Here is a 16,018-nt window from a genome sequence, read left to right as displayed (position 1 = left end):
GGGTGGGGGAGTGGGGACTCTATAACCAACAGTTGAAAGAAAAAGGAAAAAATGGTGGGCAGGTGGGTAACAGGTATCTGCGACATCATCACCTGCTGCCTCCCAGGATGCACAGCAGTGGGAAGGTGCACAGAAAGCAGAGGAGCTTGGACTCAACCCTGGCACACTGAAATACAGGATGCAAGCGTCTCAAATGGACTCTTTTTTATTTTTATTTTTTTAAGATGTATTTATTTTTATTACTGGAAAGTCAGATTAGCAAAGAGAAGGAGAGACAGAGAGAAAAGATCTTCCATCTACTCACTCACTCAGTGGCTGCAACGGCTGGAGCTGTGCAGATCCAAAGCCAGGAGCTTCTTTCAGGTCTCCCACACGAATGCAGGGTCCCAAGGTTTTGGGCTGTCCTCGACTGCTTCCCCAGGTCAAAAGCAGGGAGTTGGAAGGGAAGTGGAGCAGCCAGGACACGAACTGGCATCCATATGGGATCCTGGAGCATACAGGGTGAGGACTTCAGCCACTAGGCTATCACGCCAGGCCCTCAAGTGACCTCTTAAGCATCATCTGGCCAACTTCCTGGTCCAGGACCAGATGGAAAAGGCAGCAGTAGGGGAGGGGGGAAGTCCAGGAGGATGCCAAAGCAAGATCCACAAACAGATGGACCTACCTAAAGAAAGGTCTAGGGCCCCGCATGATAGCCTAGCGGCTAAAGTCCTTGGCCTGAATGCGCTGGGATCCAGTATGGGCGCCGGTTCTAATCCCAGCTGTTCCACTTCCCATCTAGCTCCCTGCTTGTGGCCTGGGAAAGCAGTGGAGGATGGCCTAATGCCTTGGGACCCTGCACCTGGGTGCAGACCCAGAAGAGGCCCCTGGCTTCGGATTGGTTCAGCTCCAGCCGTTGTGGCCACTTGGGGAGTGAACCATCGCATGGAAGATCTTCCTCTCTGTATATCTGCCTTTCCAATAAAAATAAAATAAATCTAAAAAACAAACAAACAAACAAAAAAAACACGACAGACCTGGAGAGTGACAAAGGCAGACACCCTCCTCCACCTATCCCTCCCCCGGGTCTGGCTGCTGAGTGCTCACCAGGAATCATGACACTTTGGCAGGGACCTAGGAAGGAGTGAAGACGTCCCATTCTGGATCTGTAACTCAGGGATCCTACTCCATCATACTGAAGGCTTGATGGAGCGTTACTTGAGTGCAAGTTCTGAGACAATGCAGGCATGTGTATGTGTGTTTATCACCCTAGGTCTGGGGTGGTCAGATGCACCTGCCAACATTTCTTTTGTTTTCTTTCTTTTGGATTTATTTATTTTCATTCGAAAGGTAGATTTACAGAGAGAAGGAGAACAGAAAGATCTTCTGCCCACTGGTTCATTCCCCACGTGGCCACCACAGCCAGACCTGAGCCAATCCGAAGCCAGGAACCAGGAGCTTCTCCTGTGTCTTCCATGCAGGTGCAGGGTCCCAAGGCTTTGGGCCATACTCTGCTGCTTCCCCAGGTTACAAGCAGGGAGCTGGATGGGAAGCAGAGCAGCTGGAATACAAGTTGGTGCCAATGTGGGATCCCGGTACTTGCAAGGTGAGGATTTAGCCACTAGACCATTGCATTGGGCCCTTCTAGGAATTTCATAGAAAGCTCTGAGTTCCTGGAGTTCCCCAGATCCATCCCAAAATATCCCTGGAGCAAGTCTAGCTCCATGAGACCTGGAGACTTGTGGTACTTGACCATGCTGCCCAAGGTCAGGCATTGGATCCCAGCAGAGGAGGGCTGTCCAGGCCATCGGGAACAATCTGCAGCCACGTAACCCGGCAAACGGCCATGTCAGGGATGCTGAACTGGGAGCTGCAAGTTCACTCCAGGTCACTGGACCTGTTTCATTTGGCCCACTCCTATGTTGACTGAAAATTCTGGACAAGTTGCCAAACGTGAAAGTGGGAGCCAGATCTCTGTAGACTCTCAGGAGAAATCAGAAAACCTGAGAGTGCTGGGCCCATATTCCTATGCCTGGCTGGACTCCGGCTTCCCCTCAGAGAACTACTTCAGCCCTCATCAGTGTAATCCTGACCGGAGCAGTCTAGGTCAGCTCCCCTTGAAATATGGATAAGGAAACAATGGAATGCCAGAAAGGATAAAGGGATTTAAGTAGAGACTGCACCTGTGTCCAACTTCCTGGTCCGCCAGCATTTGTTTCAGAGCAAAATCCATGGGCTGGAAAAGCAGGATTCCTTGAGCCTGGTGCACGGGCCAGGAACCTGCTACATGCCAGCTGCCACAGCTGGAAGAAAAGAGCAGCTCATACCCTGGCGGGAGCCTCCAGGATCCCAAGGACCCTGCCACATCCCACTTCCTGGGAAACCTCATCCCCCACCCACCCCAGAAAGGTCAGCTGTTAGAAAAAATATATACTGGCTGGGCCCGGCACCGTGGCCTAGCGGCTAAAGTCCTTGCCTTGAATGCCCCGGGATCCCATATGGGCGCCGGTTCTAATCCCGGCAGCTCCACTTCCCATCCAGCTCCCTGCTTGTGGCCTGGGGAGGCAGTGGAGGACGGCCCAAAGCCTGGGGACCCTGCACCCGTGTGGGAGACACAGGAAGAGGTTCCTGGTTCCCGGCTTCGGATCAGCGCAGCACTGGCCGTTGCAGTCACTTAGGGAGTGAATCATCAAACGGAAGACCTTCCTCTCTTTCCTTCTCTCTGTATATGACTTTCCAATAAAAATAAATACATCTTTTAAAAAAAAAGATGTATTTACTTTGAGGATGATTCACTCCCCAAGTGACAGCAAAGGCTGCAGCTGCACTGATCAGAAGCCAGGAGCCAGAAGCCTCTACTGGGTCTCCCACAAGCAGGTGCAGGGGTCCAAGGCTTTGGGCCATGCTTTACTACTCTCCCAGGCCACAAGCAGGGAGATGGCTGGGAAGCAGGGGTGCTGGAATTAGAAGCAGTGCCCATAGGGGATCCCGGCAGGTTCAAGGCAAGGACTTCAGCCACTAGGCCACTGTGCCAGGCCCAATAAACACAAATTTTAAGATACAAAACAAGAATTGGATATTCAACCTAGCGATTAAGAGGCCAGTTAAAACACTTGAATTTGAGCCCGGCCCGACGCGGTGGCCTAGTCACGGCAACCCCGCTTCCCATCCAGCTTTCTGCTTGTGGCCTGGGAGAGCAGCTAAACACGGCCCAAGGCCTTGTACCCTGCACCCATGTGGGAGACCCGGAAGAGGCACTTGGGTCCTGGCTTCAGATTGGCACAGCTCCGGCTGTTGTGGCCAGCTGGGGAATGAATCATCAGACAGAAGATATTCCTCTCTGTCTCTCCTCCTCTATATAAACATCTGACTTTGCAATACAAATAAATAATATTTTTTTTAAATCCTAAAAAAACCCCTTGAATCCTGGGCTCTGAGCAATAGCCTGTGTGGCTAAATTCCTTGAACATCTAGGATCCCATATGGACACTGGTTCATATCCCAGCTGTTCCACTTCTCATCCAGCTCCCTGCTTATGGCCTGGAAAATCTGTAGAGGATGTTTCAACATCTTGGGACCCTGTACCCATGTGGGAGACTCAGAAGAAGCTCCTGGCTCCTGGTTCCTGGCTTCACATTGGCCACTTGGAGAGTGAACAGTGGATAGAAGATCTTTCTCTGTCTCTCCTTCTTGCTGTAAATCTAATTTTCCAATAAAAATAAATTAATTTGGGCCCGGCACAGTGGTCTAGTGGCTAAAGTCCTCTCCTTGAACATGCCAGGATCCCATATTGGCATCAGTTCTAATCCCGGCAACCCTACTTACCATCTGGTTCCCTGCTTATGGCCTGGGAGAGTGGTCGAGGATGGCAAAGCCTTCTGATCCTACATACATCCACTCATGGGAGATCCAGATGAAGTTCCCGGCTCCTGGCTTCAGATCAGTGCAGCACCGGCCATTGCAGTCTCTTGGGAAGTAAACCACAGGATGGAAGATCTTTCTATCTCTCCTCCTCTCTGTATATCTTACTTTACAATAAAAATAAATAAATCTTTAAAATTTAATAAATTTTAAAAAATCACCTGAATTTCACATTAGATTGCCTAGTCATTCCTGGCTCCAACTCCAATCCCAGTTTGTGCCCTGCTGATGTGTACCCTGGGAGGCCGGCAGCAGGTGAGGGCTCAAATAGCATTGCCCACTTGGGACTCCTGGGTGGAGTTCCTGGCTCCTGGCATTAGTCTTGCCCGGCCCTGGTCATGTCATTTCAGAATTCTCCTCCTCAGACTCTCTCCTTGTCTCTCAAGAAATTAAAAAAAAAAAAAAGAGAGAAAAAAGGGAAGTGTATTTTAAAAAATATTTATTTCTATTTGGAAATCAGTCACAGAGAAGGAGAGACAGAATCTTCCATCCCAAATGCTAGTAACAGCTTGGATTTCACCAGGCTAAAGCCAGGAGCCAGGAGCTTCTTCTGAGTTTCCCATGTGGGTACAGGGGTCTCAAGCACCTGGGCCATCTTCTCCTGCTTTTCCAGGCAGGAGCATTAGCAGGGAGCAGCATGGAAAGTGGAGCAGCCAGGACTTGAACTGGTGCCTTCATGGGCTGTTGTCATAGCAGGCAGGCGCTTACTTAGCCTGTTATACTACAATGCTATCCCTGGAAATAATTAATAATAATATTAACAACAATAACAACAACCAGTAATAGAATCATCTCTCTTCCGCTTGACTTAACCCAAGGACTGGTGCCAGTTCAAGCAAGCACTACACATTTTGATCCAGCTTTTTGGTAAGAAAAATGGGGCTAGTGTTCTGGGGGGTGTGGGAAATGTCTGAGCTCAAGGCCATGCATGGATATCACTGGGAGGTCACTCTGCCCCCGTGTTACAGCCTGTCCACTGTGGTCAGTCTGGTGCAACAAACACCGGATGTGTTTACGCACTGTGTGCCAGGTTCCGTGTTCCGGTGGCTGAGAGCCAGGCAACATGAGTGACCTGGGGGCCACATGGCCTTCTACAAAGTGCTCCCTAGGAACAGGGGACTGAACCAAACATCATCCAGGAAGTCTTAGTCAGGAAACTTTCCCTCGCCCCAAGCATTATCACCCTTGTTGCACACCCAGCCAGACTTTGTAGACAGCTTCCGGTTTTCATTCTTAGAAAAATGTCCCGGCAGACATTCTGGAAGCTACCTCTCTCAGAATCCAGCTACCTGAATATCATTAGTCTCCTAGAAATTAAAGTGTTAGGTCACAGGCTAAGTACGTTTCCAAGGCTTATTACTACTTTTTAAAATAAATGACAGAACTTGCCAAACTGCTTTCCAGGAAGTTGCACCAATCTGCCCTGCCAGCCAGCAGCCTTGTCTCTGAACATCTGGTCTAGCAGTTGGACTATGGTAGTCATCAGAGCAGTTAACCAAATATTTGACAGGTGGCTGGACAAAAGTGATTTATTTATTCACTCAACAAATAGTTTTATGGGTGCCAGCCACTGTGCTAGACAACGGAGATCTGTGGCTATAAGGGTTGCTGCCATGGGGAAAAAAAAGGCAAAGAGGTAACAATGAACTTGAGGATTTGGTGAGCTGAAGGTGTTGTGATAATGTTTTGCAGGACACCTGGCAGAAGGGCTGTGCTACTTAAATATCTGGGGCCAGACCCTTGGAAAAGTCCTTTTCAACAAGGACCAACGGGGCTGGCACAGTGGCATAATAGGTTAAGCCTTCATCTACAGTGCCACCCTCCCATATGGGCACTAGTTACAGTCCCGGCTGCTCAACTTCTGCTCCAGTTCCCTGCTATTGTAAATGGGAAGGTAGGAGAGGATGGTCCAAGTCCTTGGGTTCCTGCACCCACATGGGAGACTCAGAAGAACCTCCAGGATCCTGGTTTCAGATGGGACCATCTCCATCCATTGCAGCCAGTTGCGGAATAAACCAATAGATAGAGGAACTCTCTCTCCTTCTCTTTCTATAAATCTGCCTTTCAAATATATATATTTTTAAAGAACCATTTATGGGCTTGGATCAAGAGCCTAGTGTCTAGAGGTCTCCCCTTGCATGCGCAGGGATTCCACATGGGTGCTGGTTCATGCCCCGGAAGCTCTTCTTCCCATCCAGCTTCATTCCTGTAGCCTGGGAAAGCAGTCAAGGATGGCCCAAGGCCTTGGGACCCTGCACCCACGAGGGAGACTTGGAGAAAGGTCCTGGCTCTTGGCTTCAGATTGGCTCAGCTCCAGCTGTTGCGACTACTTAGGGAGGGAATCAGCAGACAGAAGATTTTCCTATCAGTCTCTCCTCCTCTATGTATACCTGTCTTTCCAATAAAAATAAATGAATATTTAAAAAAAGATTTTCAGGTCCCAGCATTGTAGTCCAGTAGCTGAAGTCCTTGCCTTGCATGTGCCATGATCCCACATGGGTGCCAGTTCATATCCTAGTGGTCCTGCTTCCCATCCAGTTCTCAGTTTGTGGCCTGGCAAAATAGTAGAGGACGGCCCAAAACCCTGGGACCCTGCAACTGCGTGGGAGACCTGGAGGAAGTTCCTGACTCCTGGCTTCGGGTCGGCACAGCACCAGCCATAGCAGTCACTTTGGGGAGTGAATCATTGGACAGAGACTCTTCCTCTCTGTCTTGCCTCCTTTCTGTGTATCTGACTTTGCAATAAAAGTAAATGAATCTTGGGCCCGGCGGCGTGGCCTAGCGGCTAAAGTCCTCGCCTTCAACGCCCCGGGATCCCATATGGGTGCCGGTTCTAATCCCGGCAGCTCCACTTCCCATCCAGCTCCCTGCTTGTGGCCTGGGAAAGCAGTGGAGGACGGCCCAAAGCTTTGGGACCCTGCACCCGTGTGGGAGACCTGGAAGAGGTTCCTGGTTCCCGGCATCGGATCAGCGCTTACCGGCCGTTGCGGCTCACCTGGGGAGTGAATCATCGGATGGAAGATCTTTCTCTCTGTCTCTCCTCCTCTCTGTATATCCGGCTTTCCAATAATAATAAATCTAAAAAAAAAAAAAAAAGTAAATGAATCTTAAACAATAACAACAACAAACTACAAAAAAAAAAAAAGATTTCCAAGTACCTCTGAGAACAATTCAAGATTTTATTTATTTATTTGAGAAGCAGGGAGAGAAAGTGCTCCCATTGACTGACTGACTTTCAGAAATGCCCATGATGGCTAAGTCTGTGTCAGCCCAAACCCAAGAACCAGGGAACCCAATCCAGGTCTACCATGTTAGTGGCAGCAGAGCCAAGCCCCTGAGCCATCCCCTCTGCCTCCCTGAGTTTGCATTAGCAGGAAGTTGGAGCTGCTAGTTGGAGGCAGGGATTAAACCCAGGCACTAACAAAGTGGGGCATTGCTATCTTAACCAAGGTCTTTATTTTTTTAATTATGCATTTATTTTCATTTGAAAGGCAGATTCACAGAAAGAGAGAGCAAAAGAGAGATTTTCCGTTGACTGGTTCACACACCAAATGGCTGAAAGGGCCAGAGCTAAGGTGATCTGATGCCAGGAGTCATGAACTTCTTCCAGGTCCCCCACATGGATTCAGAAACCCAAGACTGGCCCATTCTCTGCTGGTTTCCCAGGCCACAAGCAAGGAGCTGGATGGGAAGTGGTGTCGCTGGGATTAGAACTGGCCAACATATGGGATCCTGGGTGCATGCAAGTGAGTACTTTAGTAAGTAGGCTGTTGTGCCAGGCACAAGCTGCTATTTTTTTTAATCAAGGTAAAATTCACATGCCACAAAGTCACCATTTTATTTTTTAAAAGATTTATTTATTTTTATTGGAAAGTCAGACATACAGAGGAGAGATAAAATATCCTCCGTTTGCAAGACGAATACTTTAGCCGCTAGGCCATTGCACAGGCCCCAAAAGGCTCCATTTTAAGCATTAAAGCATACTTTTCATTGGCATTTAGGACATTTACCATGTTGGGGGGGGGGAGCATTAAGTTGTGAAAACATTCAAAAAGCAGTTACATCAATATTTTTTTTAAGATTCATTTATTTTTACTGTAAAGTCAGATATACAGAAAAGAGGAGAGGAAGATCTTCCCTCCAATGATTCACTCCCCAAATGACTGCAACAGTTGGAGCTGAACCAATCCAAAACCAGGAGCCAGGAGCTTCTTCTAGGTCTCCCATGCAGGTGCAGGATCTCCAGGCTTTGTGCCTTCCTCGACTGCTTTCCCAGGCCACAGACAGGTCGCGTTGGATGGGAAGCAGGGCTGCTGGGATTAGAACTAGCACCCATATGGCATCCTGACATATGCTAGGGGAGGACTTAGCAGCTATGCTACTGTACTGGGCCCTCACACGAATATTCTCTAATTGCATTCCTTGAAAGCCCTTTGCTTGAAGTGTTAGGCTTGGTGGGTGTTGTAACCCTCCGGACCGGTGCCCATTCATAGTCACTGTCCACTCCCTCTTCTCTGGGGCGTAGGACTACTGGTCTGTCTGCTCTCTGTCTCCATTTGCCTGCTTTTAGACATCCCGGAGCAGGTGTTGGGCCTGGTGGTGGAGATTCCGGCTTCCCACTCACACAGTCCCTGGTAAGCAGCGGTGATGGGTCAAGTGATAAGAGTCCCTGCCGTTCTGCTTGTGTGGAATTCTGGGCGCTTTGGCCTAAGCCGGGGCAGTTACAGCTGCCATAGGCTTTGGGGGATTGAACCAGCAGGTGTGAGGCCTCCTCCCTGTCTATAAAAAATTTTAAAATCTCCTATGGGGTAGGCTGGGGGGAGGGCAGAGGGCAGGCATTTGCCCTTGCAGTTTGAGTTCTTTCCGTCTCATATCACAGTGCCTTGTTTCTATGCCTGATTTTAGTCACCTCGGCTCTAGTGTCCTGCTAATACAGGCAGATCCTGGGAGGCAGTAGTGAGGAATACGGGATTGGAGTTTTGGTTGCTTTTTTGTTTTGTTTTAATTTATTGATTTTGGAAATAAGACAGGAAGAGAGAGAGAGAGATCTTCCATTCACTGTTTTTACTGCCCAGATGGGCCAAAAGAACTAGCATTGAACCCACTGAAGCCAGGAGCCTGGAGGTTCTTCTGGGTTTCTCACACAGGGAGGGTGCAGAGGCCCAAGGACTCAAGTCATCCTCTGGTGCTTTCCCACCCAGGTGCATTAATAGGGAGCGGGATGGAAAGTGGAGTAGCTCAGACTTGAACTGACACCCATATGGGAGGCTGGGCAGCAGGCAGCAGCTTTAAAAGCTCTGGCCCCATCATGGATTTTTTTGGTTTTTTTTTGGTTTTGCTTTGTTTTTAGGGGAAAAAAAATCTTCAAGAACTCTTTTTCTGTTAAGGATATTATCTCTTTCTCTGTGGTAGGTATCTGTCTGGCCCCTTGTATGTATATGTGCACATGCGTGTGCATGCGTGTGCGTATGTGTTTTTCCCATTTCCCTCATTCCCTGCCCCCATAGCATCATGACCAGCTCTCACTCAGGGGAATCAGAAGCAACAACAACAAAATCCTCACTAACTGTTGAAACACGGAAGAACTACCCACTAGTGCCTTCCTCCTAAGTAACTGAAGGAGAGTTGAGGAACCTGCTGGTGACACTGTGACAGGAAACATGACTGTTGATAAAACCATAGCTCACAGGGTCCCTGGGCTCAGACAACCCCCGGGTGGGTGTGTGTGGGAGGTGGGGGCTCCTGGGCCTCCCTGGGTGGTGGTGGGTAATGTGTGTGATCGGCAGGTCACACACAAAGCGGACTGAGCGGTCAAGGACAGAGTCTGGCCCTGTGGGTTGTGAGCAACAAGGCCTGAGCTCAGCCTGGGGCCGCTCCCCCTCCAGGTCCACCCCTCTCTGATTGGCACAGCCACTACTTGGAAGCCCCGGGTTGAGGGACAGAAAGGGACGGGGGATGGGTAATGTTTCTACTCTCAGAGGACAGCTATGGCTGGGGGGTGGTTCCTAAATGAACCTTCCTCCTCTGGTCACTCCTCAAGTGTTCATGACATCGGGGGTGGCACATTTTGTGTTGGACAAACATTGTCATTAGGCATTACCCATACTCCCCACTACTGCCAGGTTCCCCCTAACTATGCAACATGTTGGTGAGAAAGGCAACATGGTAAGACAACAGAAAAAAAAAAAGTAGGGGGCGGGAATGGCAGGGCTCAGAAAAGTGGCATTAAGGAGCCCAAGAAATAGGCCAAGGAGACAGATGCGGTAAGATACTCCAGCTAGGCTCCTCCTCCCCCTAAAAAGGTAAGCTGTTCCTTGCACCCCAAAGAATACCAGTTGGGTATTCCTTGACTCCACTGTGATGTGAGCGTCCAGGTTCCCTGCCTAACAGCCACCTGTAGACAAACTGAAGTTGCCGCACATTCTGCGGCAGGTGGGGTAGGGAGGGCAAGTGTGGCACACGGGGCTGAGCTGCTGCTTCAGATGCTTGCATCCCACGTGGAAGTTGCCTGGGTTTGCGTCTCACTTCTGATTCCAATCCTGCTTCCTGCTAATGTGCCTGGGAAGGCAGTGGGTGATAGCCCAGAGACTTGGATTCCTACTGCCTGCGTGGGAGACCCAGTTGGAGTTGTTAATTCCTGCTCTCAGCCCCGCCCAGTCCTGGCTGGTTGCAGGCATTTCCGGCGAGTGACCCAGCAGAGGGGACGATGTCCATGCTATTTGGGATATCTGTATTTCCACACTACAACACTGGAGTGTGTGCGTCCCTGTTCGTATGTACCCTAAGGGACAGCAGAGATGGTTCAAGTATTCAGTGTTCTGCCGCCCTTGGCTTTGGCCAGCTCTAGCTGTGGCAAGTTCTTAGGGGAGCAAACATCTCCTTTTGTGTCTTATCTCTTGCCACTCTGCCTTTCAAATAAATAAGAATAAAAATTTTAAAACTTTAAAAATGTTTTTTAAAAAGATTCATTTTAATTGGAAAGTCAGATATACAGAGAGGAGGAGAGGAAGATCTTCCATCTGGAGCCTGGCGAGATAGCGTAGTAGTTAAAGTCCTTGCCTTGCATGTCCAGGATCCCATATGGGTGCCGGTTCTAATCCTGGCGGCCCTGCTTCCCATCCAGCTCCCTGCTTGTGGCCTGGGAAACCAGTTGCTCCTGGCTTCGGATTGGCGTAGCTCCAGCCATTGCAGCTGCTTGGGGAGTGAACCATGGGATGGAAGATCTTCCTCTCTGTCTCTCTTCCTCTCTGTATATATCTGCCTTTCCAATAAAAATAAATCTTAAAAAAAAAATCTTCTGTCTGATGATTCACTCCCTAAGCGGTGGTGCTGGGGGGGGGGGGGAGAGTGGATTTGGGGGATGCCTGGAGGAAGGATGGGTGAGGATGTCCTGATTTCTAACTGGCTCCTCCTGCAGGCTTTGGCCTCATTACAGGTGGGGGTCAGTGATCTGGCTGGTTCATGGCTGTGTCCCTAAGCACAGGAGCTCTTTGTGAACAAACAGGTGCTTGGAGAATCTAAAAAGTCAGGGGAGCCAGGTGCTTGAGTTGGACGTGCTCAGCAGATCCTGCTGTGGTGTTTGAGTGGATGACCTTGACCATGACTGCTGAGCCCCAAGAGACCAAGGGAGATCCTTCCTCTCAGCTCACTGCCCAGTTGGCGTGCAGCCAAAAAAACAGGGGAGGTGTGTGGTTTCCATGGCAACAGAAAGACAAGGCCTAACAGGCCAGCAGCGGGAGGCAGATTCAGGATTGTGAGCTTAGCATCTTTTCAAGGTGTGGTTAGAAATTGGGGTGGGGGGCAGGGTGAGGGGTTGATGTGGTCCTGGGACTCTTGGTGAACAGGTGCTTGGGGAACAAGAGCTCCATCCAAGTGGTTCCCTCAGGTGTGTTTGGCGGACCCAGTGTGTCGAAAGATGCCACAAATAAATGCTCAGGCAAGGAGGTCTTAGGTCTTTCAAAGGGGTCAGGGGAAGTCCCATGTGGCTGCAAGACCAGGACTCCAGGAAATTTGTTTATAATCCAGGACCCTGCCATGCCTGCCCTTGGGCAAGTTACATGTCCTTTTTGTGTGGGTCTAAGCTCACGCGTTCATCCCTCAACAAAGAGAGATTGGGTCAGATGCTAAAATCAGTCATTAAGAAAATGTATGTGTGTGCGGGTTGGAGGGGACCAGCACAGTGGTATAGTATGCTAAATCTTCCACCTGCAGTGCCAACATCTCCTACGGGGTACCAGTTTTGAGTCTTGGCTGCTCCACTTCTGATCCAGCTCCCTGTTTATGACCTGGGAAAATAGCAGAGGATGGCTGGAGTCCTTGGGTCCTTGCACCCACATGAATGTCCCGGAAGAAACTCCTGGCTCTGCTCTGGCTGTTGCAGCCCAATGGGGAATGAACCGGTGGGTGAAAGATCTGTGTCTCTCCTTCTCTCTGTAAATCTGCCTTTCAAATAAAAGTAGAAATTAAAAATAAATAAAAGGAACCTATGTGTGGCGGGAATCTAATGTGGTGCGGCTGCTATGGCACAAAGTTTGGTGGGTCCTCAGAAAGTTAATAAGCACGGAAGGTATCACGGGGGGGGGGATATGTCCTATTGCTAACAGACTGCTAGTGGATGAAGGTGGATCTGCCTGTACGATGCCATGCTGTTCAGCCATAAAAGGAACACAGGACTAAAATATGTCACAACACTACGCTAAGAGCAGCCATATCCCAAAGGCCCACGGCTTCTGTAATTCTGTCTACAGCAAATAAGCAGGTTGGCTAAGTGCGCAGCGATGGGATGCCAGCTGGTGGTTGCCAGGGACTAGGGGGACCCGGGGAAGAAGGGGTGGGTGTTGGGCTTTCTTTGGGATTGATGAAAACTTTATGGAACTTGTTAAGAGGGAGGAGGTACTCATCCATTGTGAATGTGGCATGTGCTAACGAACTATACATCTTAAAACAATTTTGTGGAAAAAAAAAGGACGTCTCAGTGCTTAAGATGCTTACATATCCGGATCGGAGGTCCACCCCCCTCACCCCGAGTTCCAAGCTAGCTAATGCCAGCTTCCTGCTAAAAACACCCACCCTGGGAGATGGCAGATGAAAGGCTCAAGTCCTGGAGTTCCTGCTAGGGGCATGGGAGATGCAGGCTGAGGAGTTCCTCGTTTGGCCTGAAACTTTACAGTCTTTCCCAGGCATTTGGGCGGGGGGGGGGGGGGGGAAGAACCACCAGAGCTGGATGGCTGCCGTCTGTTGCTGTCCCTCAGCCTTTTGTATAAGTAATAAAAGCGTGTCTCCTGCTAAACTTGCCTCCAGTCACAGAGGGGATTCCTACCAAGCCCAAGAGACTCAAGGTCTGGAGTTGTGGATGAAATCAAGCCACGGCCGAGCTCTGCCCCGCACAAGGACGCTTGCTGAGGATGACACGTGGCTCAAGGGGGCAGGGATTCTGGGCCGCTCCAGGCTTCCCGAGGTGCCACGCGAGGTTTGCTTCCTGGGGTCAAGGCCCTGAGAGGTCCCCCTATTAAGGCGTGCACTTCTGTTGGAGGGAAGCCAGTCCTTCCCGCCACGCAACCCCCCCCCCCCCCCCCATCAGATGTTGCAGGGAGCTTCCTCAAGCCCCGTTCGCCCTTACTGCGCCTTTTTGGGATGGAGCACGGAGGCACCACGCGCCCAGAATTAGCCACACGATCCTCCGATCCCTTGCTACCACCAGGGACGGGCAAGCCCTGCGGTTCCAGGTGTGCAGGTTACGGCTGCCGAGAGCCAGAGGTCTCGGATTCGAACTCGGGTCTGGCCGCGACGCCCACATCCGGGAGGCGGAGGGCGCGCGTGGCTGGGCGCGCGTTGTGGGAATCCCGGGCGGAGCTGGCAGCCGGGCCCGTTCATTTGCATGCTAATACCCAGAATGCTTTTCCCCCCAGTACATACACTCACACGCACACACACACAGCTTCTCTTAATGGAAGCGCTCAGTTTGGAACCGTGGAAAGTTTGAACACACACACACACACACACTTTGCTCCCTCTTTCCGACTGTGGGAACTTGCCGGCTGCACACGCACCGCCTTGCAGCTCCAGGTTGCGCGGAGCCACTCGGCTCGGCAGCCGCCAACCGCTGCTGGGGGGCACTGCCCGGGCAGGCGAATGTTCGAACCCTGATCCACCGACCCCTTGCGCCCTAGCATCCCCTGGGCGGCCCGGGGACAAAGCGCCGGGGCCTTGCCTGGTCAGAGCGCCTGGCACCTCGCGGAAGGAGGATGCTCCGGAGCTGGGGGAGCTCGGGGAAGCGGTTCTCCCCCCATTGCCCCGGGGGACTGCTGGGGAGGGGCGCCGCAGGGATCCCCGTTTCTGCCCATTGCCCTTGTGAGCCGGAGACTTCCCCGCTCCCCGGGGCACCAAGCTCGGCGGTGCGGTGGGTTGATGGGGAGAGGCCGGACGCCGTTCAACCGGGCGCGCAGATCACTCAATTCGGCCAGTGCGCGCCGGGAGGGTGGTGGGGTGGGGAGGTAGCCGCAGCCCTGGGGATTTCGCCTGTCCCCGGGGTCCCCCCCCTCCGCCGCCCCCGGTCAGGACCTCGCTGGGGTTGGAAACAGGGGAGGCGTTGGTTGCAGGCGATTTATGGGGTTCCCGCGCACCAAAGCGGTGATCCGAAGGGTGGCTGACGCCCGCTCGACCTGCGGGGTGCGCGTCGCCGGCTTGGATGGGGGGGCGCCCGGATCTGCACCCTTCGCCTTCCCCGTCCCCCCACCCCAACCCGCCCGTCCGCCGCCACTCTTCGGCCAGGAGGGGAGGGGCAGCGGGAGCTGGTTTGCTGGCTCGGCGCTACGTTTGCATTGGTCCGGGGGGGCGGCTGAGACTGCAGCCCCCGGCCCCGCGGGCGGGGTGGGGAGGCGGGGGCCGGCCGGGGGCTCAGGCTGCGCTAGCATTGGCGGAGCTGGGGACTGGGGAGGGGGGGCAGGAAGCAGGGGGGAGCGGAGCCGCGGGGGGGGTGTATAAATAGGGAAGGGGGGACGTGCATCCTCGGCTGGGTGAGGGGGGGGCGCTCGGCACAAAGAAAGTGGAAAGTTTGCAGCGCGGGGCGGCCCGAGATAGGGATCCGGGCGCGCACGTGCAGGGCAGGGGGCACCCGGGGCCCCCCAGCGCCGAGCTCGCCGTTCCTTTTTTTTTTTTCCTGTAAGCGAGTGAGAGAGAGAGAGAGGAGGGGGGGTGTTGTTGGTATCGCCCCCTCCTTCTCCTCCCCCCAGGGGTGAAAGTGCAAGAGGAAGTGCAGCCGCTGCCATCTTTCCTCCGCTCCGAACACACGGAGCCCGGGGCCGCCTCGCCACAGCTCCGCCCGGCCCGGGGAAGGGGCCCAGCCTGCTGCCGCCGCCGCCGCCGCCACCGCCTGCTTGCTCTCCAGCTGCCGCTGCCGCCGCCGGCCCGCCCGCCCGCCAGGATCCGGGCCCGGGCCCGCGCCTCCCCTGTGCGCGCCCAGCCGCCGCCGCCTTCGCCTTCGCCTTTTGTTTCCTCCGCTCCGGCGCCCCCGCCCCGGCTCGCGCTTTGCAGGGGACGCAGCGCGCGCCCCCAGCGGGCCCGGGAAAAGCCGCGGAGCGCGCGTGCCCGCGCGCGCCTGCGCAGCCGAGCCCTCCTCGTGTGCGTGCGCGCGCTTCCCCCCCACCAACCCTCTGTTGGCTGCGCGCCGGCGCCGCCTGGCGGGCGGGAGGGGAGGTGACAGGCGCGTTTGCAGGAGGGGCGCACCTCTTCTTCGCCCGCGTCCCCTCCACCCTCCCCAACCCCTCCCCACCCGGAAGGTAGAGGGAGCAGGGAAGGCCCGGCGGGCTGAGACCGGAGAGGAGCGCCGGGTCCCGCGGGGTTGGGGGGGCGGCTCGTGGGGGCGGCGGCTATGTGGGGAATGGTGCATCTCGCAGCCACCACCGCCGCCGCCGCCGTCTAGACGGTCCCATCCCGGCGAGGGGGGCGTGTGCGCTGGACGCACCTACCAGGGGACCGACGCCCCGAACCGGCACGGCACGTGGAGGGAGTGTAGACACTTGTGCTGCACTGTGCCCCGCTTCTCGCTTCTCTAGGGGGGGGAAGGGAGGAGGGGAGGGGAGGGGCGCACAGGCGGCCCGGCTTTAGTGGGGAAGGGGGC

Source organism: Ochotona princeps, chromosome 29 (assembly GCF_030435755.1).
Source record: "Ochotona princeps isolate mOchPri1 chromosome 29, mOchPri1.hap1, whole genome shotgun sequence".
Taxonomy (NCBI): domain Eukaryota; kingdom Metazoa; phylum Chordata; class Mammalia; order Lagomorpha; family Ochotonidae; genus Ochotona; species Ochotona princeps.
Note: the sequence above shows the minus strand (reverse complement) of the source record.